This window comes from Panthera leo, chromosome A1, assembly GCF_018350215.1.
Source record: "Panthera leo isolate Ple1 chromosome A1, P.leo_Ple1_pat1.1, whole genome shotgun sequence".
Lineage (NCBI taxonomy): Eukaryota > Metazoa > Chordata > Mammalia > Carnivora > Felidae > Panthera > Panthera leo.
The window spans coordinates 35,191,963-35,219,122 of record NC_056679.1 but is presented as its reverse complement, the minus strand read 5'-3'; the positions used below and the strand labels follow the sequence as shown (position 1 = coordinate 35,219,122).

At 37.9% G+C, this 27,160-nt stretch overlaps 2 long non-coding RNA genes across 3 annotated transcripts in view; one reads left to right on the top strand and one right to left on the bottom strand.

The window, feature by feature from the left end:
* Positions 1–6,114: 6,114 nt before the first annotated feature.
* Positions 6,115–23,708, bottom strand: LOC122199131. 2 transcript variants are annotated; one of them, XR_006193355.1, is made up of 3 exons: positions 23,622–23,708; positions 17,691–17,803; positions 6,115–6,173 (listed from the first exon to the last, which is right to left on the bottom strand). It is a non-coding gene; the product is annotated as an uncharacterized LOC122199131 (long non-coding RNA). The 2 variants fall into 2 exon arrangements; XR_006193352.1 differs by lacking the exon at positions 6,115–6,173 and adding an exon at positions 15,239–15,330.
* A 164-nt stretch (positions 23,709–23,872) lies between these two features.
* LOC122199128 overlaps positions 23,873–27,160 on the top strand; it is a 59,489-nt gene continuing 56,201 nt past the window's right edge. The window contains exon 1 of the long non-coding RNA XR_006193348.1: positions 23,873–23,904. This is a non-coding gene — a long non-coding RNA (uncharacterized LOC122199128). The remainder of the gene's footprint in view (positions 23,905–27,160) is intronic.

Here is a 27,160-nt window from a genome sequence, read left to right as displayed (position 1 = left end):
AGTTTTCATGGGTGCATGGCAAAACAAATTGCAATCACCTGGGTGTTTTCCACTCTAGTTCTGTCATTCTGAATGATAAATGTATTTATTCTTTGGTTGAAAATTAATATATTTATCTACCTATCTATCTCTGTACACGCACTTATATCTTTTTATATTCATGGGCAGATGATAAGCAACAACTAAAGAGAACAGGTTGAAAATATATATTTTTTTCCTGGGATCAATGAAAAAATGTTTTATGTTCACATTTAAACGTTTAAGGCCTGGGGTAAGACAGCTTTTAAGGTCAACCAGACAGGAAGATTTTCTTCTCCTAAGCATCTATCAACAGTCCTTGGAAGAGCAGTCAGCACTAGCATAATTTAATATGCCTTCTCTCTGAGAAGAATGCCTCTTTGACATCATGTCACAACTTGTGCTTCAACTGAAGATTTTCAGGTGGTCTATGTTTTGCTGCATTGATTTCCTTTTATCATTTTAGTCACAAACAGTTTCAAACCTCTTTACCTTTTTTTTTCTTATGTGTTCTAGACATGAGGAAAATAAAGACTCATAAAAATTATGCATTCCTCTGGTGCTCTCTTTCCACACTGAAAACAAGGAGGAGTTGCTACCCTGCAGATGTTAGGCAGCCCCGTTCCAGGATCTGCTGAACTTGCAGGTCATTTGTGGCTAGGCTGGAGCGTGGTTCGTCCGGGATTAAGCACCAGGCTTGACAGACACAGCTGGGAAGGGACAGATAAATTGGATCATGTATGTTGCCAGCAGGGGGCGCTGCAGAGCAATAATCATTGAGGATGTTCAACCGGTTAATCCAAAATAATACGTGTAAGAATGTTCCTTCTGTTGGGGCAAGAGATGTGGGAGAGGAAAAAGACAGAAGATAATGAATACAATTGAAACCAGTCAGGGAAGTAAAGTGTGTGTGTGTGTGTGTGTGTGTGTGTGTGTGTGTGTGTGTGTCTAGCAATATAAAATACAAAATTCTTGGGAAAGAATGAAGCAGTATCAGGAGAGTTCAAGATTAGTACACGGCAAAGAAAACTTTAAAAAAATTTTTATGAATCATAAATATTTTTGCAAATGTAACTAAAGTTGCCAATTTAAGACTACTGAAAAATGACTCTCCCCTCACCCCCACCCTCCTCCTCCAAAGACAAACCATATGTCTTAAAGATATTGCAATCTATTCTCTTCTGGGGAGGTGCCTGCTCAGAGAAATAAATCGAATATTTCTATACGTTTCCCATTGTTTGTTTCTGTAAGACAATTTTCTGTGAATTGTGGTACTTTAAAAATATATGGTTACACTTGTGTTATCCAACACAAGTTATTTATTTACTGAAGAGGATTATCTGGAATATATGGACCTATGCTGGTATGTCATATTTGGAAGGGGAGAATTAAGCTATAATTTCTTAGAGCAGGATTTTCCTCTGTGTTTGGAATATTGAGAGTTGTGAATATAAAGACATGTTCCTAGGCTCTCTTTTTTCTCCTCTAGAACCTCAGAGCTGAGGGAAGGTGTAGGAAAAAAAAAACAAACAACAAAACACAAGGATGTTATCTGTTGACCACACATCATACAATGCTGGGGAGCAGTTGATCCTTAAATTTTCATTCTGTATGTAGTCTAAAAGAGCCTTATTTATTTAAATAGATCCAATCTTTATAGCAATCAGAGTAAATACGTTAATAAAGAATTCTAATTCTAGTAATAAAGTAAGTAAAGGGAAAAATGTACACAGAATCAAGAAGCTGGAACACCTGTTGGCAGAATCTCATGGGGGAATACTGGCTCTAATATAAATGCATTTGCTTTACCCAGCAGTTCAGGGATATCAGCTAAAATGTCATGCTAAACGAAGGAAAGGAAATGGAAGAAACTGTTCAGTTTAGCTTTATATAAATACTGCAAACACTTATGTATGCATTGGATTTTCTGATATCTAATTTAAACTAGTATTGATCAGAATTCTTTTAAAATGACATTTGGTACCCTGAAAATGGTCCAGAAAGTCTTTATGAAATGATATGTTATCATTCCTTACAGGTATGGACAGGGATTAGCTGGAAACTGGCCGAAACCTAATGCATGAGTGAATCAGGTTATAAAATTGATACCATCTATGAAAGTCTTCAAGAATTCAGTTCACTTCAACAAAAACTTATTTAGCATCTACTAAGTGCCAGATACTATGTTAGGAATTAGCAACCATTAGAAGAATAAGATAATTTCATTGACCTGAAGGACCTTAAAGAGTGGTGGAAAGACATCAGTGAATTTCAAAGCAGTAGGACAAAGTTTGGTTAGAGATTTCTGCGGTGCTGCAGAAGTTTAGGGAGTGGTAGCTCTATTTGTGTTGGGGGTTGTGGTGCGTACTTAACCCAGCATGGGGAGTCAAGACCGGCTTTCTGGAGGAAATGATGCACAAGTTGGTTTTCAAGGATTAAGTTAGAGGGTGACAAGAATTGCTATTGCAATTCACTAGGGACATAGGTTTTGAAGTTATCTTACAGGGATAATTTGTGTGTTTTACCATCTTAGTTTTTAAACACTCCTTTGTATAAGTGACTCTATCTTATTTTTCAGAATCTTTAAATTAAATTCCCGTAAGGACTTATGTATGCTTCAGAGATTAGGATTCAGTCATTCAACAAAGTGTTCCATTAACTTAACTTATTTTACTACGAGGGAAAGCGACTTATTCCTTGACAAACAATTAGTGAGCTCTACTACATGCCAGGCACTGTTCTATGTGCTGAATTTGAATGAAAGCCTTTCTCTACTTTCATTAATCTTATATCACATTACATAGGCTTAACCCAAGTCTCTGACAACAGCTACTACAGCTTATAAAATACTGTGTCTTGCATACTTTAATATTTACAACAGTACTATGAGGTGGTAGACTGTCTTTGCTTCCTTTCTTTGAGGCAGATTGTCTCACTTGCACATCTGTGAGGCATTGAACATGAGGCACAGAACCCTAGGGCTACCTTTCCTCTAGTTTGACCCCAACATGATCCTGAAATTTGATTTTTGAACTTTAAGCTGAATTCTGTTGACAGCCTCTTGGTCCAATGCAGCAGATCAAATTCAATAAATATTTGTTGTTACCATCCAGCAAGTCATGTTTAATATTAGGAATACTATCTCAGGGAGTTTATAGTTAATTAAAGAAGGAAAAAGTCATATAATCTCAAATAGATGTATAACTACACACTGATAAAACTGTAAAGTCACATTATGCTATGAGGTGGTATAATGGGGTAAGGGAACAGACAAAGGGAGGTATGTTAGTGAAGGTTTCCAGCAACAATTTATTCGTATGGGTGTTCAGAAAGAGTGCGTTGGAAGTCAACTAAGACAAGGGGTGTGTGTGTGTGTGTGTGTGTGTGTGTGTGTGTGTGTGTGTGTTTGTGTGTGTGTAGGAGGGGAAGGGGCACACTGGGAGGATTCTAGGGACAGATAAAGAGTGTGAGCAAAACTATAGAGGCAGGTTGGTGTAAAGGGTCTGTTGAACAAAGGGCGAATGTGCAAGATGAGGCTGGAGAGGTAAGCAGGAACCAGGTCATTTAGAGTCTCGTAAGATTGTAAGAGCCATGGGAAGTACTAAAGAATTTTAAGTTAGAGAGTGACAAGATCAGACTTGAAATGCCATGTTGTTTTCAGTGTGGAGAACCAATTAGGAAGAGTCAAGAACAGATGTAGAGAAACCAGTTAGGGATTAAGTACAGCAGTTCAGGGGAAAGATGATGGTAGTTTGGACTGGGATGGTGGCAGTAGTAATGAAGAGAAATAGATGAATTTCAGAGATATTCATGTAAAGTCTTAGGGCTTATAGATGAATTGGATATGGAGGCAAAGATACTAACCATACATTTTTGGAGTATACAAATGTCATTCACTGGAAAAAAGAACTCTGTATGAAAACCAGGTTTGGAACAGGAGGAGGTCTTGGGTTCATTCTGGGACATGATGAGTTTGAAGAGTCTTTATACTAATAGAGGTTTTTTGTTTTTTTTTTTTCAAAAATTTTTAAGGTCTATTTATTTTTGAGAGAGAGAGAGACAGAGAGAGAGAAAGAGAGAGAACAAGGTAGAGGCAGACACAGAATCCGAAGCAGGCTCCAGGCTCTGAGCTGTCAGCACAGAGCCCAATGCGGGGCTCAAACTCACAAACCACGAGATCATGACCTGAGCCAAAGTCAGACACGTAACCGACTGAACCTCCCAGGTGCCCCACTAACAGAGGTGTTTTAAGTAGGGTTTCTAAGACTAGAGGTCAGAGGGAAGACTGGAGTGAGTATATACCACAGGCATCATTAATACACAAATGTCCTTGAAACTATAGTCACGACAGTTTATCTTCCTCGTTCTGCTTTTGTCTAAATGCTCTCAGTTATATCTACCTGTGAGTTCCTCCCCCCATTCCACCTCTGCCCTCAGTCTCTATTCCTTCCCCCCTCTTTTTCTTCCTGGAAGACATTTCATGACTCCAACTATCACCTCCATGCAGATAAATCCAAAATATATTTCTCTACTTCTGACATTTCTTCCCAGCTCTGGTCTCCTATCTCCAGCGAAATTATGCAGAGATCCTACTGGGTGCCCTGCCACTATCTCAAATTTAATAGATCAAATGATGAATTAACTATCCCTTGGGCTTAGTTTCTTTTTCAGTAACCAGAAGGTCATCTGGATGACAGCAGAGGTTCTCAAAACTGACTTATCATCAGAATCGTTCTGATGTGTGATGCTGGACTCCGTAGTCTAAAGAGCTCTTCAGGTGTTTCCAGCGATCGGCCAAGTTAGAAGCACTGTTCAAGGGAGAGGATCATCAAAGTAACTGATCTTAGGTCCTAGTGTGTCATAAGTCTATTCTGTACTCTCTCTTTCCCCAAATTAGCACTTATATTGAATAGCAATGTGACATTGAAAGAGCTATTTTATTTCCTTGAGCCTCAGTTCTCTCAACTATAAAACGAATGTCAAAATATCTACAGCAGATTGTTGTCATGATGAGAAAGTGAGGTTAGATGTGTAAAATATGCAGTATTGTGGCTTGTATACAACAGGAGTTTTCTAATTTGCTTGCTCCACCTCTGTTTTTTCTAGTTCATTCTCCACACCACTAACAAATTGATTTTCTGTAAATGTCACTTTTATTTTGTCACTCTTCCTCGTGACCTCTGTGGTTTCCCATTACTTTCAGCAGTAATATTCAGACTCTGACTCCAAAGGCAAATATGTTTCTGCAAGAGCAGTTTGTGGTGTTTAACTACCTTTGATTTCTGATTTAGCATCCATGTAATTCAAAATTTAGAAACATTGTTTTTTATAAGTACGAATGTTAATAATTTTGAAATTTGAGTTATACACCCCCCCTTTGAAATGATGTTTAAAAAATAATCATTATCTTGTCATGCCAGTCCACAAAAATGTCGTTGACCCTTTGTAGCAAAAAACCATACACTTGTCATAAAAGTATTAAAAATAGAGGAAATAGTAGCAAGCAATTCCACTGCACATGTGTATTAAATTCTTGAGCTGCATGTACTTCTCTAGCCCAGGAACTTCTAGGGATGGGCCCCTGAGTGATTCGGCGAGGTCTACCTTGGCTCTGAAACAGTCTCCCTAAGCTGTAAATGATTGATTTCAGATCAGCCTTTGAGCTGATAGCAGGAAGGGAGCAAGAACACGAAAATGTCAGATTCCTGGATGGAAAGAGAGGCAGCAGCAAAAATAACTTGAATGTCTTACTAGCATGGTTTTACTGTGTTGACCTCCTTTAATCCATGCAGACCATTTCCTTTTTATATTGGGAGATATATTATCACTTTACTTCTTCCAGGGTCCCTTAATGATTACTGGTGAAGAACAGTGCTACTACCCCTTTGTGGTGAAAGACTTTCCCCAGAGTCACCCAGACAACTTGCAGACCTCTCTGTTTAGGATGATCTTTTCAGAACCAACAGAAGAGGAGTTTTTCTCCTGGCACAGTGGCTGTGTGGGCAAACAGAGGCTGTGTGACCCAATATATTTGCTTCCCAAAGGAGTGTTTACCTCCAAATTTGCTTTTATAAAGAAGCGATTAGTGGGACCTCCTGCTTTCCAAGATACTCACTTCTTTGGAAGTCTCCTTCTTTGTTATTCTCTTGCCTCAGCTTTGGGAGAGACCAAGATGAGGAGGAAAAGGGAGTTACTAACCAAGGGGTATAAAGTTTCAGTTAAGCATGATGAATAAGCTCTAGAGACCCACTTTACAATATTGTACCTATAGTCAACAATAATGCCTTGTATACTTCTAATTTGTTAAGAAGGTAAATCTCATGTAAAGTGTTCTTATCACAATAAATACAATACATTTAAATAAATAAGTAAAACTGCTATAAAAAAAAAAAAAAAGAAAAGAAAAGAACCTACAAGAATAGAGAAAACTGGCTAAGAAACCCAGCCTACCACTTACAAATTTTGCTGACCTGAGCAAAGGACTCAATTTTCCAGGGCCTCAGTCTCCCTACCTATAAAGTGGTGATGCAGGAATCCCCCTGAACAGGGTTATTGAAGGATTCTGATGAGTTAGTTTACAAGATGATAATGGTATTTATTATCTAAGGCTCCTGCAATGGCTTCTGGTGCATGCCAGGCACTGGGGATATGTTTTGGTGATTTTTTTAATCAGCAAGTGCATTAGTTTGATATCAAATTGCTTTTCCTTTTGATATTAACACAAGCTGCTGAAGAAGCAGACAAAGGAAGCAGAAGTAAATACCAGAGACTATTGACAATTTCTCCTAATTCCCTGAGGTCTGCTTTTACCTCTCTCCTTTGTTTAGGGCCTTTTGCTTTTAGCCTGTAGGCAAGGCAAATAAACACTGTTTACAAGATATTTGAGTTCCTCCATGCCCTGACAACATTTCTTTTCACCTCCTCTCCACCAGAAAGGCCATAGCAATGACCAAAATGGCTTGCAACAAAAGGAGACTGTCAGTGGAGAGTTACATGTCCATTAATTCTCCCAGGAAGGATTCTGATTTAAGGTATTGTTCTTTAGGAGGATATGGGCGGTGGGTATTAATTTGATTCTGGTTTGATCTGATTTTATCTGATCATAACATAAACATAAAATCCTTCCTAAAGTGAAAATGTCCCCATTAATATTTTCTCATATACATATACATGTTCTCAGAAAAAAATGAGAATAAAGTATAAGAAAAAAATAGAAACAACCCACAAGAGTATCACCTAGAAATTCTTTTATTAATAGAAAGCATTTCAATCTATGCATATACCATGAAATTTCTTGCTAGACTCCTATTGATGGCTGTTTAAGTTGTTTATAGTTTTTAAAAATAAAAACCTTTATATCAATGTTTATAAGCAGCATTATTCACAATAGCCAAAAAGTGGAAACAGTTCAAATGCCCATCAATAGTTTAATGGATGCACAATATGTGATATATTCATGCAATGGAATATTATTCAGCCATAAACTTTTGATACATGCTGCAACAGGATGAACCTTGAAAATATGCTAACTGAAAGAAGTCAACACTAAAGGCCACATATTGTATGATTCCATTTATATGAAGTGAATAGAATCAGCAAATCCACAAAGACAGAAAGCAGATTAATCTTTCCCAGAGAAGGAGTATATTGTGAGTGACTGTTCATGGGTACAGGGTAACTTTTGTGGGGAGGAGGGGTGGTGGTAATAAAATATTCTGAAATTAGATAGTGGTGAATGATGCAAAACTTTGTGAATATACTAAAAACCATTGAATTGACTCTTTAAAAGGATGAACTTTATGGTATGTGAATTACATCTTAATAAAACTGTTATTTTAAAAAAACTCAAGGGAAGAAAGCATTCAAGAAAAATATCTAGAGGTCAAAAGTCAGTGGCTGCCCAAATGCCAAGCTTCTGTTGTAACAAGTAACTTTGGCAAGAATGGTTTGAATTGCCTGGTGACATTGAAAATCATATTGAGTAGTAAAGGGGAGGTGACAAACTATAGACTGAGTCTAGACAACTCTTTCAAGAACTTTTGATGGGAAAGGAGGAGAAAAATAGGGCAATAACTGGAGAGGAAGTGAAGAGGAAAGGTGTTTAATTTTGGGCTCTGGTTTTGTTTTCATTTGGATAGTAAAGAGACTCCTGCAGGACTGAATGCTGATGGAGAAGGTCCAGTAGAGTAGGACAGTGGCATGAGAGGACAATACATAAATGGCAATTCTTGAGACATTGGGTGGTAGAGGTTGGGATTTGAAGATGATAGAGAGTTTGAAAGAGATGCTGTGGAAAAAAAGGAGAGAGATGACTAGGACACTAGGAAGTAATACTTTGGGGCAGCTCTAAGGGTGCCACAGGGCCTTGAATTTATGATAATATTCATTCATTCACAATGCTAGACACCAACGCTATGCTAAGGACAGCATACGAAGTCATGTGCTTTTTTGTGTGCGTGGTGATCTAGGGCTGGGGTTTTGCAAGGAGACTGCAGTGGAGAAAAAGAACTGAGGATGTTGGCAGGAGAGTGAAAGACCACATTGGTTAAGACAGAGAGGGAGGCAAATGCATTTAGAAAGTGGTAAATATAAGGGCTCCTGGGTGGCTCAGTTGGTTAAGTGTCTGACTTTGGCTCAGATCATGATATTGTGGTCCGTGAGTTCCAGCCCCACGTCAGGCTCTGTGCTGACAGCTCAGAGCCTGGAGCCTGTTTCTCATTCTGTGTCTCCCTCTTTCTCTGCCCCTCCCCCAATCGTGCTCTGTCTCTCTCAAAAATAAATAAACATTAAAAAATTAAAAAAAAAAAAAGAAATGGGTAAATATAGAAGACACTAGAAGAGTGAGTGACTGGAAGTCTTTGTAAGGTCAAACAATAATAAAAATGCCTATGATTTATGGCATGTTTCCTCAGCAGCATCATGCTAAACGTTATGGGTTATATTATCCATTCAGTAACAACTGCTATTTTCATTAAAAAAAAAACACAACACGAAAACAGAAGCTTAGAGAGATTAAGAAACTTGGCCAACTTCATACATCTTGAACATGGCAGAATTGGTCTTCAGCCTAGGTCATCTGCTTCCAGAGCTCTTGCTGTAACTGTTGGGCTACTTCACAGCTATAGGTATTATATGAGTAGCTGAGTCAGAAAATTGAAAGGATAGGAGTTGTGTTTGTCAAATTGTGATGTTCACATTTAGGAAATCATAGATGAACATTTCAAACAATGACAAAGGAACAGGGCATATCCATGGGATGTGGGCAGCAGATTTAGAATGGGAGGGAAGGTCATTGCAGTTATGGAAATAAAGGGAGGTTTGGGGACAGCTTTTGGATATGTTGTCCACCTGTATGCTCAAGTCTCTGGGAATGTTAGCAGAACCTGGAATGGAGAGGAGAACTGTGAATTAGACTCTAAAGTCTATAATAAATGAAGGGTAATGAAAAGAAAGTTGGTGGAGGGCAGTGACGCCAGAAGGGTAACCGTGCTACGGGATGATGGCTGAGAGATGGTATGGAAGTGTCAGTGAGGACCATATCCCAATGCCGAGGTTTGTGAAGTTTGAGAAAATTAACAGACTCCACTGGAAACAGCAGAACTATTCTGAGAACAGAGCTGGGGTTCACTTTCAGGCAGTAGGCCTGGACTTTTTTTTTGGATTCCTTTGAAAGGTACTTGAGGATTTGATGGAAACCACGGACTTGTTCCCAAGAAACTGCATGTAAACACATATATACACAAAAATTGCATACAATGTATTCTGTTGAATGGAAAATTGATTTATTTTCAGAGACAGAATGTAAAATCAATCTCTGCAAATAACTACATCTTTCAATCTTTGATTTTCATACAAAGAAGGAATGGTCATTTCCCCAAAAAATTAACATAATTCCAAACTATTCAAATTTTAAAAGTAACTTTTAATGTGCTTTAAAGCAACCTTAATGGGAAAACTCAGGTTTATTCACAAAAAGGAGAGAGTGAGAGTCAGGATGGATGGATGGAAGGAAGGAAGGAAGGTAAGAAGGAAAGAAGGAAGGAAGGAAAGAAGGGAAAGGAGAGAAATGTTGAAAGACTGATGCAGAAATGTACTTGTCCAAGGATTTCTTAGACATTTATCTTTATTTTGATGGCAAGACATATGGAACCCTCTGACTTTAAAAGTTTGAGGTGGGGGTGCCTGGGTGGCTCAGTCAGCTGAGCATCTGACTTCGGCTCAGGTCATGATCTCACGGTTCGTGAGTTTGAGCCCCGCGTCAGGCTCTGTGCTGACAGCTCAGAGCCTGGAGCCTGCTTCAGATTATGTGTCTCTGTCTCTCCCTCTGTCTCTCCCTCTCTCCAAAATAAATAAACATAAAAAAAATTTAAAAAAAAGTTTGAGCTGGGAAGTGGAACCGAGCCTCTCATAGTTCGCTTTGCCAGATGAAGATGGGCTTGCGTAGGGGATTCTAGAGGTCATCCAAGCCTCCGTGTTGAATAGCTGAATTCATGTAACATCACTTCCTTTGTCCTCAAACCAAAGAAACTACCTTTAAGAAGGACTGTGACACGAATGTTGCCAGTGTCAGTAAGAAAATTATAATGAATTCATGTTTTAATTTCAAGGTTGCCTGAGTAGGAGTAACTTCAAAATTTTTTGTTTTGTTTTGTTTTTTAATTTACAGGAATATCTGCAACTTTATGCTTTCAGAGAGCTTAAAGCCTTGCCATTCTTAATTCTAGGCTGTAGAAACACTTTATTACCATGACATTTATATTGTCCTCTATCTCCAGTGTTCTCTGAATGCACATATTCTTGCAATAGAATCTCTGACAATGAGGTAAGACCTTGAGTAAAATGATATACCACATGAATGTGTCTAAATATGGCTTCCAAATAAGGCAAATCATTAATGGACTCTGTTCTGAAAAACTGTTCTTGGAATTGTCTCTCTTTTTTCTGTCAAAAAAAAAAAAAAAAGATAAATATTTGCATGGAGGATAATCAGATGCTTCATGATTTGTCCTGTGGAAAATCAGAAAGCTCTGGTATATATGTAAAGAATTTCACAATCTGCTTCCATTTTTTGGTGAAACTTTAGGATAAGCTGGCCAATCATGTTCAGTTTCTGATGAAGTTAATGACTTTCTCAGTGGAAAACAAGATTTGATGCCAATATATACTGATGGAGATAGCAGTGAGTCACATGGACATATGGAGCTTCTTTCTTTACTTAGCTATCAAAAATATCAGGCACACTCCAGTCTCCAGTCTTTTTCACTTGTTCCCTTTGCCTAGAACATTCTTCTTGCAGACATCTGTATAGATCACTCACAACTTCCTTCAGATCTCTGTCAAATGTCATCTTCTTACAGAGGTCCCCTTAATCTCCTTTTATAAAATGGCTTGGAGCCTTCTCCCCCAGCAGATGCTACTCCCTACAAACATGCTTTGTTTTCTCCAAGGCTCTTATCATCATATGACATAATTTATGCTTGTTTCTTTATTGTCTGTTTCTTCCACAGGGACCTGTGCTCCATGAAGCCTGAGCTATGGTAGTTTTGTTCATACCTGTTATGCCCAGCACCTAGAACAATGTTAGTCACAGACTATATAAATTTGTCAAACAAATATTTCATCTGTTTAAAGTACAAATTTTTGTCTCCAGAAAAGGAGGGTTTCTGTTTATTCCAGTTGTTGCCCTTCACTGTTCACTCTTTACTCGTGCTTGCGGCTTCTCATGAACCCTTCTGGGCTTTCTATCATGGCTCTGCAAGCTGCTGTCTTCTCCCCATGCTGTTCTGCCTCAAGCATAAATAGAGCCTGTTTATTTCCTTCTCCAAGGCTATACTAACATGTTTTACTAAATATGTGAGGCTTTCATAAGAGGATTACAGAGAAGAAAAAGAAAACTTGGAAGTCAGTTCATTTGTCATTATCTGTCGTAAAGGGTTTCTGACTTCTTCTCTTAGCTCTAGCCATCCCACAGGTCGATGCAATCTGTGATCTGTTCTTCAGAGCAGAACCCTTTCTCCTACCTCTTCCCTTTCCTCAGCCTCAGCTACCCCATGAATCTCAATCCCAAAGAAAACAAAGAAATAACTCCTTTCTCTGGCTAAAGAGTTGACAAATGAACATACCCTACCATTAAAAAACAAAGCAAAACGAAACAAGCCAAGTCACTGCCATGATTCACACCTTCCCCAAGGTTAAATAAAATCCTCCTACCATGTCCAGGATCATGAAGCTCCCTACATCACCACACATTATATATATATTTGCAGATGAAACTCTGATTCTGTACATGGAAGTCACATCACTTTTTCCATATGTTCTCTCAATGGCAGGAAGCTTTTTTGTAAAGACCACACAGTTACCTTTCTTTACCTGCTTTCAGATCCCAGAGGAATTGCTCCTTTTTCATATCCTCACATACAAAGAGTGTGGTTCAGCAAAAATGCAATGAGTCAAATCATTGCGTGAGTCAAGGAGCTATCCTTGGTGGCCATAGGATAGAGTGATGGGACTGGTCTTTATCACTTAGGATAGGATCAAAATGACTGTATGTGTCCTGAACAAGAAAAGAAATAACCTGCTTCTGTGTTTAGTATGATATGGGGTTGTCTCCCTTAGTTGGTGGGTAAGATAATTCTCTAAACAAGGCCAGGTGACTGGAAGATATGATGAATAGAAAGACTACTATGATCCAGTTTCCTCTTTCTGGGCACATAGAAAACCATGTTTCCCAACCTCATTGCTTTTTGGGTGGGACATCCAATTAATTCTGATCAAAGGATCACTCCCATGTAAGGACCAAAAATGTGTAAGGACCCCATGTGCTATGCACCCTCTGCAGTCGCAGCTGAAGAAGGCATAAACTTCCGATGGTGTATCACCAAAATGGTGGAATCCCTGTCAGGCTTGGCCCATGCAGCTGATGGAACAGAATCCACTCTGCCTCAGCAACCAAACTTAGATGAAAACTCTGAGACAGAAATAAATCTTTATAGTACTAAAACCAAATCAAACCAAACATCAACAAATTCTCACTGCCCCAAAAGACACCTTCACATTTCTTCATTACAGTATTTTTACTTGCAATTATAGTACAAATTAACTCCAAGGACTTCAGTCTTCCATAAACAAAGTGATTAGTTTTCTTCTACCTCAATACAGTTTTCCCTCCATGACACCTCTCTTCCAGAATTTGTAAGTAGTTGCAGTTTTAAAAACAACCTCAGTGATGTATCTATTTTTCTTTCTTTATCTTTTGTTTGTAATGAAAGAATCATCCTAGCTGAATACAGTATTGAAGGTAGTGAGGAGTAACTCTAGAGCCACAGAAAATATTGTGGTAACTGTATTAATGTATGACATTGGTTTGGACAGAGTGATGCCTGTGGGTATGAAGAAAAATGGATGGATTTGAGAGATGTTTAGGAGATTCAATCCATAGGAGTCAAAAGGTAAATAAGCATGGGGTGAAGAGTGAAAGGCACTGAAATTCAAGGATAAATCTTGATTCCTGGCTTGGCGAATTTTTGGTAATGTTTTCATCATTCCAATGCAGTGTTTTCATTAAAAAAAAAAAAAACACTCAAAACCAAAGACCAAAAACAGTCCAAAAATTCAAGGTAAACATTTATGTTTGCTAGATTCATGCTTCCATTCATACAAATCTTTCAGCACAAAAAATATTGTGGTAAAACCAAAGGATATGGAAGCATCCTTATAATTTATTTCCTTTGAAGTTTTCTGTAACTTTAGGCTTACAGTAAGCAATGATACATCTCTTTAATCACAAAACAGACTTTTATTTAATTTTTGTCAATGGAAAACAATTCTAGACATCGTAATATGGTTTTAGTGATGATCTTATAGTACTTGATTATATACACAAAGCAACCTAGACCTTTTAAGTAGATGATACTCTTATAATATGGCAACTTTTTAAAAAAGTCATATTTTAAAATAACAGAAAGAAAATTTAAAAATTAATATTTTTAAACATGTTACTGAGCCCATGAAGCATTGTTCACAGACCTCACATTGGAACTTTAGAGTACTAACCAAAGTGGAAGATGCATTTTTCAGGAAGTTGATGTGGCTAGTCAGATTGGTGTTCCAGAGAACACAGTTGAAAAATTTGGGAGGAAGAGGGAAGAGTAGAGCATGTGTTGGTGACAAGAAGACTTAGTATGTTAACTAACAAAGATGATTGGAATGTGAAGGATCTTATTTGAAGATTGACACACGATACATATTAGCCATTTTCTCACTGAAGGGAAAATGCATGTGTCTCAGAAGTTACCAAGGACTTGGACCGGTTGCAGTTCTAAAGAAATCTTGGTATCTCAGGATGGGAAACTTTGCCTTGTAGAAGGAGTAAGTAGGACTCCATACTGATAACTTTGAACCTTGGGAGCAGCTAACATATCTTGAAAGCATTTCAGAATTGTTTAATGCTTCTTTCTTTTAATGCTTTACCTTGCCCTCAATAGTCGTTAATAAGGACATGTAAAGGAAGCACACTGCTCTTTGTTTACATTAATCTGGAAATAAGAAACATAGATTCCTTAAAAGAAAATCCACCAATTTCCCTTTCATATCTGTTACCAAAGTCCCTTACGGAATGCATATCTCTTTTGAGAATCTCTTTTCATTCCAATATTTTTGAAGTGATTGTACCTGGCTTGTTGAAAGGATTCAAACATTTACTTATGTCTTTCATACAAATGGCATACATTTCTTCTGTCATTTCATATAATGACACTTGATTATGTTGTTTCTGTTTTTCTCTGCCATGGTTCCCTATTACTTTCCTCTATATACCTTTCATAATTTAACAAAACAACATTTGCAAATTTGATTAATATCTATTATCTATATCTATCTATATCTATCTATCTATCTATCTATCTATCTATCTGATTAATATCTATCTCTAGACTATAGATGTCAAGGGAACAGGAATGTTTGTTCTGTTTCCTCTTGTATCCCCAGGGCCAGCATGGGCAGTTGCATGAGAAAAATAATTTCAATGTATGCCTTTTGCCCCCTTTCTATCTTTTTTTTTAAACATAATTTCTAGGAAAGAAACATTTTCATCTCTCTGTGGCAGAACATTTCCTCACTTGATAGAGGAATCTGACCACGTATACAAGGAACAAATTGTGCAAGATAGTCAACAGTGCATGAGTAAATAATTAATTAATTAATTTAAAAAAATACTTGGGTGTTCATTCTTCGAATCAGATGTATGCATTGTCGACTTCTCATTGATATGGTTTGATTTTCTCTTTGATGGGATACCTGAACTTCTCTTTGTTGCTGAAAAGAGAAAAGAGGCAGATGTCATTAGATCTTGGTTTCATTTCTGGATTTATATATGACTTTGGGTAAGTCACAAACTGTGAGCCTAAGCCTTGTCAGCTATAAAACAAGAGAAAAACTCACATGACTATATTTTTCCCCCACGGAATGCTGTGAAGATAAAATGAGATAATTATACATGAATATTTTGTTGGTAAAAGTATCATCGTTATATCTATATATATCACACAATACATATCTATTCATGTATATGAATAAGTACATATACATTAAATGCTTTTACCAATAAAATATTCATGTATAAATATACACAGACATAAATAATCATTTCTCTTGGTCTGGCTGTACATACAGTCAATATTCAAATGATAGGGGATGACTACATAAAAATGATAAAAATAATGATGGTAACTATTTTTTGGCATTTTGTAATATGCCAAGCATTGGGCTAAATGCTTTACATATATTTTGTTATTGATTTCTCACAAAAATATGTTAATCATTTTTTCCTTTCCTACTTTTACTCCTCTCATTCTCTCTTGAACTCAATGAAATTAGAAGTCGTTATTCAGCAATTCACTGAAACTTTTCTTCTCAGGGTCACCAGTGGCCTCTGTGTTGACAGTGTTCGATTCTGCTCCCCTCTCACCCACACTTCTGCAGCATATGACAGATCATTCTCTCTTTCTTGAAGAAGTTTATTTGCTCACCTCTGACACTACCTTCCCATGATTTTCATCTTCTTGACCTCTAAATATTGGAAAACCCTAGAGGTCAGACCCAGGACCTTTTTTCTTTTCTATTTTCACACATTCCTACGGGGATCCCACTCAGTCCTGATAGCTTAGCTATATTTATACCCTGATAATGCCCAAATTTTAAGGTACATTCTTCACCTCTTTCCTGAATGTATACTTGTATATCCAATGGCCTACTGAATATTCCCATATGAATGTCTAGTGAGTATCTCTAAGCTTTTTATAGTCTCCCTCCTTTTTACCTATTTCTTCAGTCTCCATTCACCCAGTTAGCTCCTTAGGCCCAGAACTTTGGAATCATTCCCATTTTCTTTCTCACAACTCACATTAAATCTATCAAAAGTTGTATTCAATCTGCCTTCAAACGCACCATGAGTATAACCATTCTTAGCAGCTGCCAAATGCTATCTTCCTATTTTAAGCCACCACCATTTTTTGCCTGTACTATTGCAGTTACCTTTACTTGGTCATCCTGTATCTATTCCTGGTTCCCTAGAGCCTATTCTCCACATAGGAGTTGAAGTTATTCTTTCAAAACATAAATTGGATCATGACACACAGATCAAAAATGTCCAATGGCTTCTCGTCACAGAGGAAAATCCAGAACGCTACTATGGCATATAGTTTCTATGAGTTAATCCCTGGCTATCTTTTTATTCAGCTCATAAGTCACTGAGAGCCAGTCCGACATATCTTGCTTTTCCTCAAAATTGCCAGAGTATTCCAGACTGGGGATGTTTGCATTTGCTCTTTCTTCTGCTTGGAGAGCTCTTTTCCAGGTATTCACCTGGATCACTGCCTCATATCTTTCCAGTCTCTGCTGAAACAGGGCCTCTTCAGAGGCCTTAGAAGCCCCTGCTCTTGTCTGACTACCATCAGCTCTTCCAGAATTATTTTCTTCAGGACAATTACTGCTATCAGAGATGATATTTCATTTCAACTTTTTAATTGTAAGCTGCATGAGTGTAGTTCACTGTAGTATTCTTACAATCTAAAACAGACCTTGGAATATGACAGTGTAAAATAAAAAATAAATATCTTACTTTTGGAGAATGTTCTATCGTCAGTCTGATTTGCTTTTTTTTTAAATTTTTTTAAATCTTTATTTATTTTTGAGAGAGAGAGAGAGAGAGAGAGAGAGAGAGAGAGAGACAAAACATGAGTGGGGGAGGGGAAGAGAGAGAGGGAGACACAGAATCTGAAGCAAGCTCCAGGCTCTGAGCTGTCAGTGCAGAGCCTGACGTGGGGCTCGAACCCACAAGCCGTGAGATCATGACCTGAGCTGAAGTTGGACGCTTAACCTACTGAGCCACCCAGGTGCTCCCCCCCACCTTTTTTTTTTTTAATTTTTTAAATGTTCATTTATTTATTTTTTTAAATAGGAAGGGTGACTGAGACTCAGAATAGTCAAGTCACTTTGACAAGATCACATCATTAGTAAATGGCATAGTCAGGATTTGGATGCTGAACTTGCACTTTAAGCCACTATGCCATACAATACTATACTGTCTTCACTTGATACGCAATTATGTCAAAAATTCAGGAACCCCAAATTTTCATAAACATTTTGTCAAAATACTTGTATGTATGTATGCTCACATTTCAGCATTTGTTGCCTTTCTAGGATTCTCTTCAGTCCTGCACACATCCATACTCGACAGCTTACATTTCAGAGTCCCCAAAGGGAGATTTAAAGAAGAGAAAACCACCTTCTGAAACACATCGATGCAAAGACTGTTAAAAATAATCAATGACACATCACTGACAATTGGATAAATGCACAGATGCTAAGAATTTCAGACTAGAAAGTGAAAGTGATCTAGGCAGGTGACTTTTATCTCTCTGATCCCGTGTTCAAGCTTCACAGAGGCCTGAAGCTGTATTTAAACCATAACACCATTACAAAAAGAGCCATTGACTTTCAGCATTAGAGAAGACCTAAGGCCAGTTCCTGAAGTCAGGTTTTACTGATTTTTAACACTAAAAAGATTTCTCTAAAAGCATATCTGGCAATTGTCTTTTTAAGGTGTTCTTAAGAAATGCTAAGTTCTTTTCTCTTTTAACATTTCCATTTTGTCTTCATTTAAGGAAAGCCTTGAGTCTGAAAGTCAAAGCATGCAACATAGCAGTTGTGTCTAGATTTATGTCAATGATTCGATGAAAGTAGAATAACCAGTCTTTTTTGTTACGTGATACAGAGTTGGATATTTGAAAATATCTGAATATTATCTGAAAAAATGTTCACTTGTCCATGAAATACAATGATCATTAACATTTATGGACTTCTGCTTCTGTCGCTGCTAGTTGTGTGACCTTGTTTACATTACTTAACGTTTTCTTGCATGTCAGTTTCCTGATTTGTAGACTGGAGATAATACCAGTGCCAATTTCGGTGAAGGTTAGATGAGATAAATGTTAAGCACTCAGCGTCTCACGCAGTGTGAGGGTTCCAGAAGAACCAGCTATTATAATGTGTGACTACCAGATCAAGGTTTCTTACCCTTGGCACCATTGACATTTTGGATCAGATGATCCATTCGGGTGGGGTGCTATACTATGTACTGTAGAGTGCCTAGCAGCATCCCTGGCCTCTAGCTACTAGATTCCAGTAACAGCCACCCCATCCCAGCTGTGACAACCAAAAAATGTCTTCAGACATCGCCAGATGTTCCCTGGGGGACAAAGCACCCCGTGTTGAGGACAACTACTAGACTAATGCTCTGTATATAGTATCTCACTGGCTTTTTCACAAGTTTATGGGGTAATTAATTATTTTATCACCATTTTAATAAATGAGGAAAGTAGAATTTAGGAACATTAATTATTTGCCCAAAGACACACAAGACATGCTTGTGAAGATTAAGTTGTTACTGGAATCTGACTGCCTGACAACAAAGCTGGGATGGCGTTAGTTAGGTATGGCTCCAGCTGGTGGGTTGCTCCTGTGTACAATGCCCAGAAACCGACATCCCCTTGCATTTCTGCTATCCCCTGCTCAGGAGTCTATAGTAGGCTTGCTCTACGTGGCTTTATAGCTCAATGGCCTTCTTCTTTACGACGTGCTGTTCTCTCTGCATTAAAGAATGCTGTACTTTTCTATCAGGATCTGCTGACGAGTGAGGCTTCTCTCTCAAAAGCATTCTCACCTTAATGGTAAAGCAGACGTTTCCACCCTTAACTGCCAATAGATCCAATCTACACTCCTGATACTTTTCAAAGACACTTAACAGTGAACTGACTTTTGCTTCACATTTATTACAAGCTTAAATGAAAAGAATGAATTCAGAAATTTTACCGAAAGAATCTGTAGTGCTTTGAGGACAAGGTAGAGAATAAACAAATTAACAAAATAAACTGATAAGCCTTCCCTTGTTTAAAAATTAAGGACAGACAACTCCTAAATTGTATGTGAGTATGCTTACCTGGGCCTTTCCTAGATGTTTCCTGGTCTCAGGTTTCTAAGTTCTTTCTATTTTTAATGATGCAGATTTGTATTCAGGTAAGGGGAGGCAGAGAGGGATAGTAATTTGTTTTCCCATCTTTATCTTACTGGACTTCTCTGCTGCATTTTTCACTTTAGTGGTTCCCATAATAGTACTTTGTTATGGTTTCTCCTCTTACCCCTGGTCAACACCTTGCTGTTTTCTTCCTTGGCTACTTTTGTTTTGTCGATCTCTTAAATTATTGTACCCCAGAGTTGGGACCTCAATCCATAACTCGTCTCACTTTCTGTATTCTTTGGGCAATCTTATCCAGTCTCCTGGTTTCAGATACTGTTATTTTCCAGTGGATTCCAATTCTGTGTCTTTAAATTAGCCCTGTGCCCTGAGCTTCAAACTCATCTGTCCAATTATTAGCTGGGCATCTCTGTAGGAATGTTCCACGGGCACTTGTTTCCACATGTTCCCCCTAAAGTGGATCCTTTGCCTCAGCTGGTGGCACCACCATCCACCCGGTTGCTCAAAACAGTACTTGTGCATCCTATAAAATCTGCAATCTCTCATGTCTCTGTCAGATGCCTCATCAATCACTAAGTTCTGATTATTATACTCCTTCTACAAAGATTCAATTCATCTTCTTTTTGCACATTTCCTGTTATCGTCATTATCTTCCATTGGAATTGTTGCCTTCACCTCCCAAAAGGCCATGAGGATAAAATAGCAGGCAGGTTGTTAATAGTGGCAGTGAACCTTGCTTGATGTGGTTTCTGCCTATCTTTCTGTCACTGATTCCATGGCTTGCCTTACACTGGGCACTTGGGCAACACTGAACTGTTTATGGTTGTCTCTGCCTAATGGATTGATTTTCACTTCCTGCCTTTATTCAACTGTCCCCTTTGTATGGAATGCTCTTTCCCTAATTATCTCATACAGAAAGCTTTTGTTAAACCTTACTGTTCTTTCTCCAATAACCTCGTCCTACAATCCTCCAATACAATTATTTGGTTGCCTTTCTATAGTTATTTGTCGTATTGCTTTATAATCGTTTGATTCTCTATCTCTACCTCTACATATCTTCTGTGAACACCCAGTCAAATTTCGGGGGCAAAACCATAGCGAATACACCATAAATATTTGTGGAGTGAATGACTGCACCAGCTCTCTCACTGAATTGGTAGCAATCTACTTTACTAAAAGAGCTTTTTAAAATAATGATCTCTCAATACAGTTAAAATTTTGTGTGATTTACAGGTAGGGGTTAGCCCTCACTCATAAATTAAGTAGAAGACTATTACTTTATTCATCTAAACATTCCTCAGTAAATGTTTTCTCGGCTTGTGGCAGAGGTCCTGAGCTGTCAAACTAGATGTTGGTATAAACCTTTTATGACACAGGGAGTGATGTGTGGCCAATGGGATTAGATTCTCAATAGGAAAGTGGCAGTTGGATCCTAGGTCAACATTCTTGATCAAATCTCCGTATCAACATGCTGCTCTTGAAGCTATGCCTCTCGGTATTCCCTCCCACTGAATGATTGGGAAACAATGCCGACAACAAAAGCATATATCTGCTTTAAACTTTTTATATTAAACACACCACTTTATTTAATTTTAATTTTTATTTTTATTTTGAGAGAGAGAGAGAGCGCAGGGGGAGGGGCAGAGGGAGAGGAAGATAGAGAATCCCCAGTAGGCTCCGTACTGTCAGCACACAGCCCAATGTGGGGCTTGATCTCAAGACTGTGAGATCATGACCTGAGCTGACATCAAGAGTCAGACACCTGACTTTGGCTCAGGTCATTGGCTCAGGTCATGATCTGATAGTTCATTCCAGCCCCACATCTGGCTCTCTGCTCTCAGCACAGTGACTGCTTCAGATCTTCTGTCCCCCTCTCTCTCTGCCCTCCCCCCACTCATGTTCTGTCTCTCAAAAATAAATAAACATTAAAAAATATTACAAAAAAGACTTGGACACTTAACAGACTGAGCCACCCAGGCACCCCTAAACACACCATTTTAAAATCCTGAGTCAAAAACATGTAAGTTGCAAAATAGAACTGTTTTCATACTACAAACATATTTTTGGTTTTACCAAAACGTTCATCGCAAAGTTTATCTAAGTGTGAGGTCTCAGTAAATTAAGAAACTATGTGATTGGAGTTTATAGTATGTTTTGTTATTGACCGCTTTTACTCCAAAACTCAAGAAGTTTCATAATTATTTTCTTTGTCAAAAATCTTTCTTACTAATGCCTGAAAGACATCGATACAGTTGTAAATAGTGTCACAAAGATGTCGAACTTGACTCAGGTGGATCAACAAGCCATTATTCCTCTCATTTGTACTCATTTTTAATGATCAGCAACTGAGCCTGACAGTATTTTTGTGACACTTTCAATCTATAGGACTGAGAGAGCTGCTGTTTATCCCCATCTCACCGGAGACATTAGCATTAACAAGCTGATTCCTGAACTGCCTGTGCCAGCTACGGGTCACATTGGTGTGAAGGCATCTGTCTCTTGGGTGGGCCATGCCATCTCTATTTTTCAGACAACAGCTGGCCGAGGGATCTCACACTATTAACATCAATGTGAACTGAATGCCAGCTACCTGCATTACGACCTTCGGTGCAGGAAGGGAAGCGTGGCACACATGTTGCCCATAAGAAGCAGGCGTTACATATGGCACGTGAACAAAAGAAGTCATTAGACTTTCCTTGTCCATATCCAGTCAACGGACACTGTCACAGCCACTATTTTAAATCAAGACGAACTATTCAGGGCTACCCACACGTTGATTTTAGAGTGGCATGATTTTCCTTTCTAATAGTTTATAGATGTCTGCTGCAAAACAACTAGGGTTTATTCATTAAAACAATTACTTTAATTTTCAATCACATACATTCTTTGAGATCCACTAATATTAATAATATTTTTGTGTGCTTCTGTGCTAAAGAGGGAGGAAAAGAAAATTACCATATTCTTTTCAGTATGAGAATTCTCTCTGTTCTTGGTGGAGAAACTAAGCTCTCTGAGCAAATATGACCCTGAAGAACAGTTCTTACCAGAAAAATATATTATTGCATTACTATTTACTGAAATTTTTATAAAGTAGTTCTGATTGGCAGATCTCTACATAATAAGTGTTAAATAGTTTTCTTCTTTACTTCCAGTGAACCCCATGGTCCTTTGCACTTTCGGTCTCGGATTAAGATAATATCTGATCAGTTTGCTAATTGCTGGTGGTCTAGAATATCTCCCTAACATTTCTTCCTGCTTCAAGCAAAGGATGAATAAATAGTATTCTTTAAATTTGTGGCTACACAATGGCAGAACAAAACAGTTGAAAGTTGAAAACTGGTTATTTCCCTTGTTTTAGGTGAAAAGAAAGACAAGGGAAAACATCCATTATTTAAACTTAATTTTTAAAATGAGCTGAATTAGTTACTTGTGGACGTACAAAGTTAAGCTGGATTAGAAATACATGTTTTGAGGGAACATTTTTCTTACTTCATACTTCAAGAAATAATTGCATATCCAATATTTTCTCGTGTGAAAAGATGAGTTCTTTTTGCTATTTTCATCATTTGGAAAACAAAACCATCAGAATCACTTTTTTTAAAATTTTTTGATCCCCAAAGAAGTAGCAGTGTTATCATCAAACTGAAGAGGTGGATAAATGCTAGAATAACATAAACAGATGCCATTGTATATAAATAAGCCAATTTAAAGTAATTGAGTAAAGGAAAGGCTCTATTGCTTTCTTAATTTTTTCCTAAACACTTTATTTCATTGTAACATGTACTGGGCCTACATGTTTTAATGTTCTTTTTCTTGTTACGTCCCCCTCTGGGGTTTCAGTCCAGTAAATTCAAAAATCATTGCCTTTTGGGGATTTATTGGTATTTAAAAGCAGATCTCAACATCATACAAATTGCCGTTGTAGTCTGTGTAAGGTAATGGTCAATAAATAAGTGAGAATAAGAACACTAAAGCTAGATTGTGAGGAGAGAAAGGGAAAAAAAGCTTACTACATTCTTTCTAAACAAACAAAAAGGCATAATTGGAAAAATTCATTTTTATGTTTCCTTACATTAGATGGGACCACTGAGTGAAACATTCACTGATGAATTACTCCTGTAATCTGTGTAGGAAAAACAGCTACTGGCAAATTAAAGAGTCCTGGAACAGAGCCATGAGAACTAAATGGCTAAAAATGAAAACAGGCAAACATTTGAGAGTATTCTACAGAATACAGATCTTTCAACACCTCCCCCTTTTCACTGGTTAATTCATCGTCATGGAAACAGAATTTATCAAAATGTTCTTGTTCACTCCTAGTGACCCAGTGAGTAGACTTACAGAGCTGGTGAAAGGTAACTCAGGCTGAAGCAATTTTTACAAATGATATGCTGCAGTTCATAAATTGGTGAATTTTGAATGGTGCCATTGTGTCGGTTGAACAGGTTTCCAAGTCTCAAGGGGTGCACTTTTTTTGTTTGTTTTTTTTAAATCTGCCAGGCAGAGAAACCAGAAACCTTTGCTAGTGATTGAGCACAGGTGACTAACCCTGTGGAAAGTGGCCGATTTTAGGTTTTAAGTCACCTTTTCCCCTCAATTTGTTTCCCCCCCTTATCTAAAGGGTGTTCGAATCCAGTATTTAGTAGCATTTCTTTGGTTCATTCATCTGCCACAGCAGTGATCTTTGCTGTTCTGTCCCTCAAAGATGCAAAAATCCTTCACTCATCATCATAGGTGTTTTCCTTATCTCTAGCAGAAACTAGGTGTTGGCAACCCCAGCCTAACAGATTTGGACAGCTTTAAGCTGACACCTTTCCCAGGCCAGAGTTACCCCCACTATGGAATGACTTCTTGGGTTTGGAAAGATTACTTGAGGAATTCCCTAAGGAAAAGTGCCATTTCACTATTAAAAAAAAAAAAAAAAAAAAAAAAAAAAAGACATCATCCATGTAGCTGCCAAATTCAGGGAAGGTTGATTTTTTGCTTTATTTTATGTTCGCAATTAGTGACTTGTTGTCATGGAAACCACGCTTCAGATGATTCTTGAACTTAAATGGCTGGATGTGATCAGGCAGAAGCCCTCCCCCTTTTAAGGCTCAATAGTCAATGTCTCTCTCTTTGGTTATTCTGATAACAGAATCACATAAAATGTCTATAAACATGCAAAATAATAGCATGGGGCAACATCAATTAAAACTGAATATTCAATAATTCATTCTTTAATTAAGGCTCTTTCCTTTTTTCCTAAAGCTGTAACCTTTCAAGTGTTAAAACAGGCATAAGAACTAAATCATTTAGTAAAAGAAATCTTTTGTAATTAGTAGTTTGTGATACACTAATGAAAAAAACCCAAGATTTAAAATTCCTTTTTGGTTTTTAATGTTTAATATAGAAAGCAAAACGAAAGGGCTTCATTTGGAAAGTCTATTCAAGGCGAAATAACTATGGACTGAGGCACTAGCCTTTTACTGTGTGTGTGTGTTTCTTTTGTCTCTGAGTACGGAGGGTTGGGGTTTATCACAGAAACAGCATAATCCACTCGAGGTTGCTGGCAGCCAGAAATAATTAATCTATATTGAGACTGTAGGCATAGTGTCCATGTTTGCATATGTGACTACCCTGTGTCAGAGCTGGGAAATGAAAACCTCTAACCATAAGAGCAGCTCATCTTTAAAAAGGAAAAATCAAACACTCAGGCACTCTGGATTTATTTGCTGACCTCTGTTTGAATACAGAATTCACTACTCTTCAGAAATACTATTATGCAGCATGTACACTAAGCTCTCTATACGTGTCTGGGTTTCTTTACTTTCCAGGTATGGGGAATTCACTTCCTTCACTACCTCCATTAATGCTAATTCATGGACAGGAGGCCCACAGGAGAGGGAGCAGAGTAAGCCTCGTCAATTTCCTTTTTCTTTTTTTCATTTAAAGAACATTCTGGCTTTTTTTTTTTTTTTTTGGCCAGTGGAAAATAAAGGTGACTTCAAACATCTTTTCAGTTAATTAAAACTGAGTGTAAATTCACCCTAAATTTTCTATAGGTGAAGTGAAAAACAATTGTATTATGTTACATGAGAAATGTACATAACATTTATGTTGCATGATACACATATATCATGGATCTTGAAGTATGGTAATATTTGTAGCTGTCTTATGAAAAGATAAGTGAAATGATTTGGCTGACAATCAGTGAACTAGACTCATTATTGTAATTATATTTCATATCTTAGTTTAGATGGATCATCTGACCCCTCTGTGACTTGGTTTCTTCATCTCTAAAATGGGAAATATATCTGACCATGTATCAAGGCTATTTGAGTTGAAGGACGCAATACATTTTGATAAATCAATGACTTGGGTATTTTCGTGTGCAAATTGAACAGTGACAGCTGTAATGGCTTTTTTTTTTTTGGCAAAAGACAAAGGATTTTGCCTCTTTTCTCCTAAAAATCTGTCCTAAGAAACAGATTAGGATGGAATATATTATCTGCAGTCACGTAGCCATCAGGTTATAAGGTATGTGGAACCAGAGAAGATTGGTAAAATGGGAACACAGTACTGCTGCACATTTTGTGTCTCTTTCTTAAATAAGATCTCCACTAGGAAAGCAGAAGGTTTCACTCTATTTCTTGCCAAAAAACAGTATGCACAGTGGACAAAGGTAATAGAAAAGATGTGATGCATGAGAGCACCTCTTTTGATTGTGAGGCCAGAGAGAGTTAGTTAAACAGGAACAGGGTTCTTATCTTCTATCTTGTAGCCTTTACTCTTACCTTGCCCTCTACGTGGAGGTAGAGCAAAGCACTCTTTTCCTCGCTAAGAGAGGTGCCCCTGAAGGTCAAACACAGTCAAGAACTAAGAAGAATGACACTGGTGACTGGTGCCTCTCCCTCACTGCTCTGTGACATATGTGCAGAGAGAAGTTAGCTGAAAATGATCCCTTGAACACTAGCAAGGAGGACGCATATTCACATTTAATTTGAATTCAAGTGAAAAGTAAGCACTAAGAACACTGGGCTTTCTTCCTACGTTGATTTTATCTGCTTTGGAAAATTAACAGCCTACACTGAATTCAGGTAGATGAAAAATACATTTATTCAAACATGCTCTGGAGGAAAGAATACACACACACACACACACACACACACACACACACACACATGTCCATACACATACACACACCCCTATGTTTTAGCACACACCCCTTTTCCTATCTTCCTCTTCCAGCCACACGTTTAGTAGAGGACAGTCAAAAGTATTTTGGGACAGGTGACCCAGTGAAATAACTAAAGGAGTGGGACTGTCGAGGAAGTACACAGCTGCTCTCAGAGATACCACATCAACCTTTGTAGTGTTTGCAGCTGTCTGCTCTGGTCTTTTGTGAGGGTACTTTGGGGGCTGTCTTCAGTGATGTTACACTGCACACCCCCTGTCCCCTCCATTGGTGGTGGTGGTGGTGGGGACATGTAGTATGGTGTAAACCAGAAATGAAACTCAAGGAGACAAATGATATGTTGAATCAAAGTTTTACCATTTCGTTTGGGAACTAAGTCTGCCTTTTGCAACCCGCTATCAAAATGCCTGGGAATTCAGATAGATTCATAACAT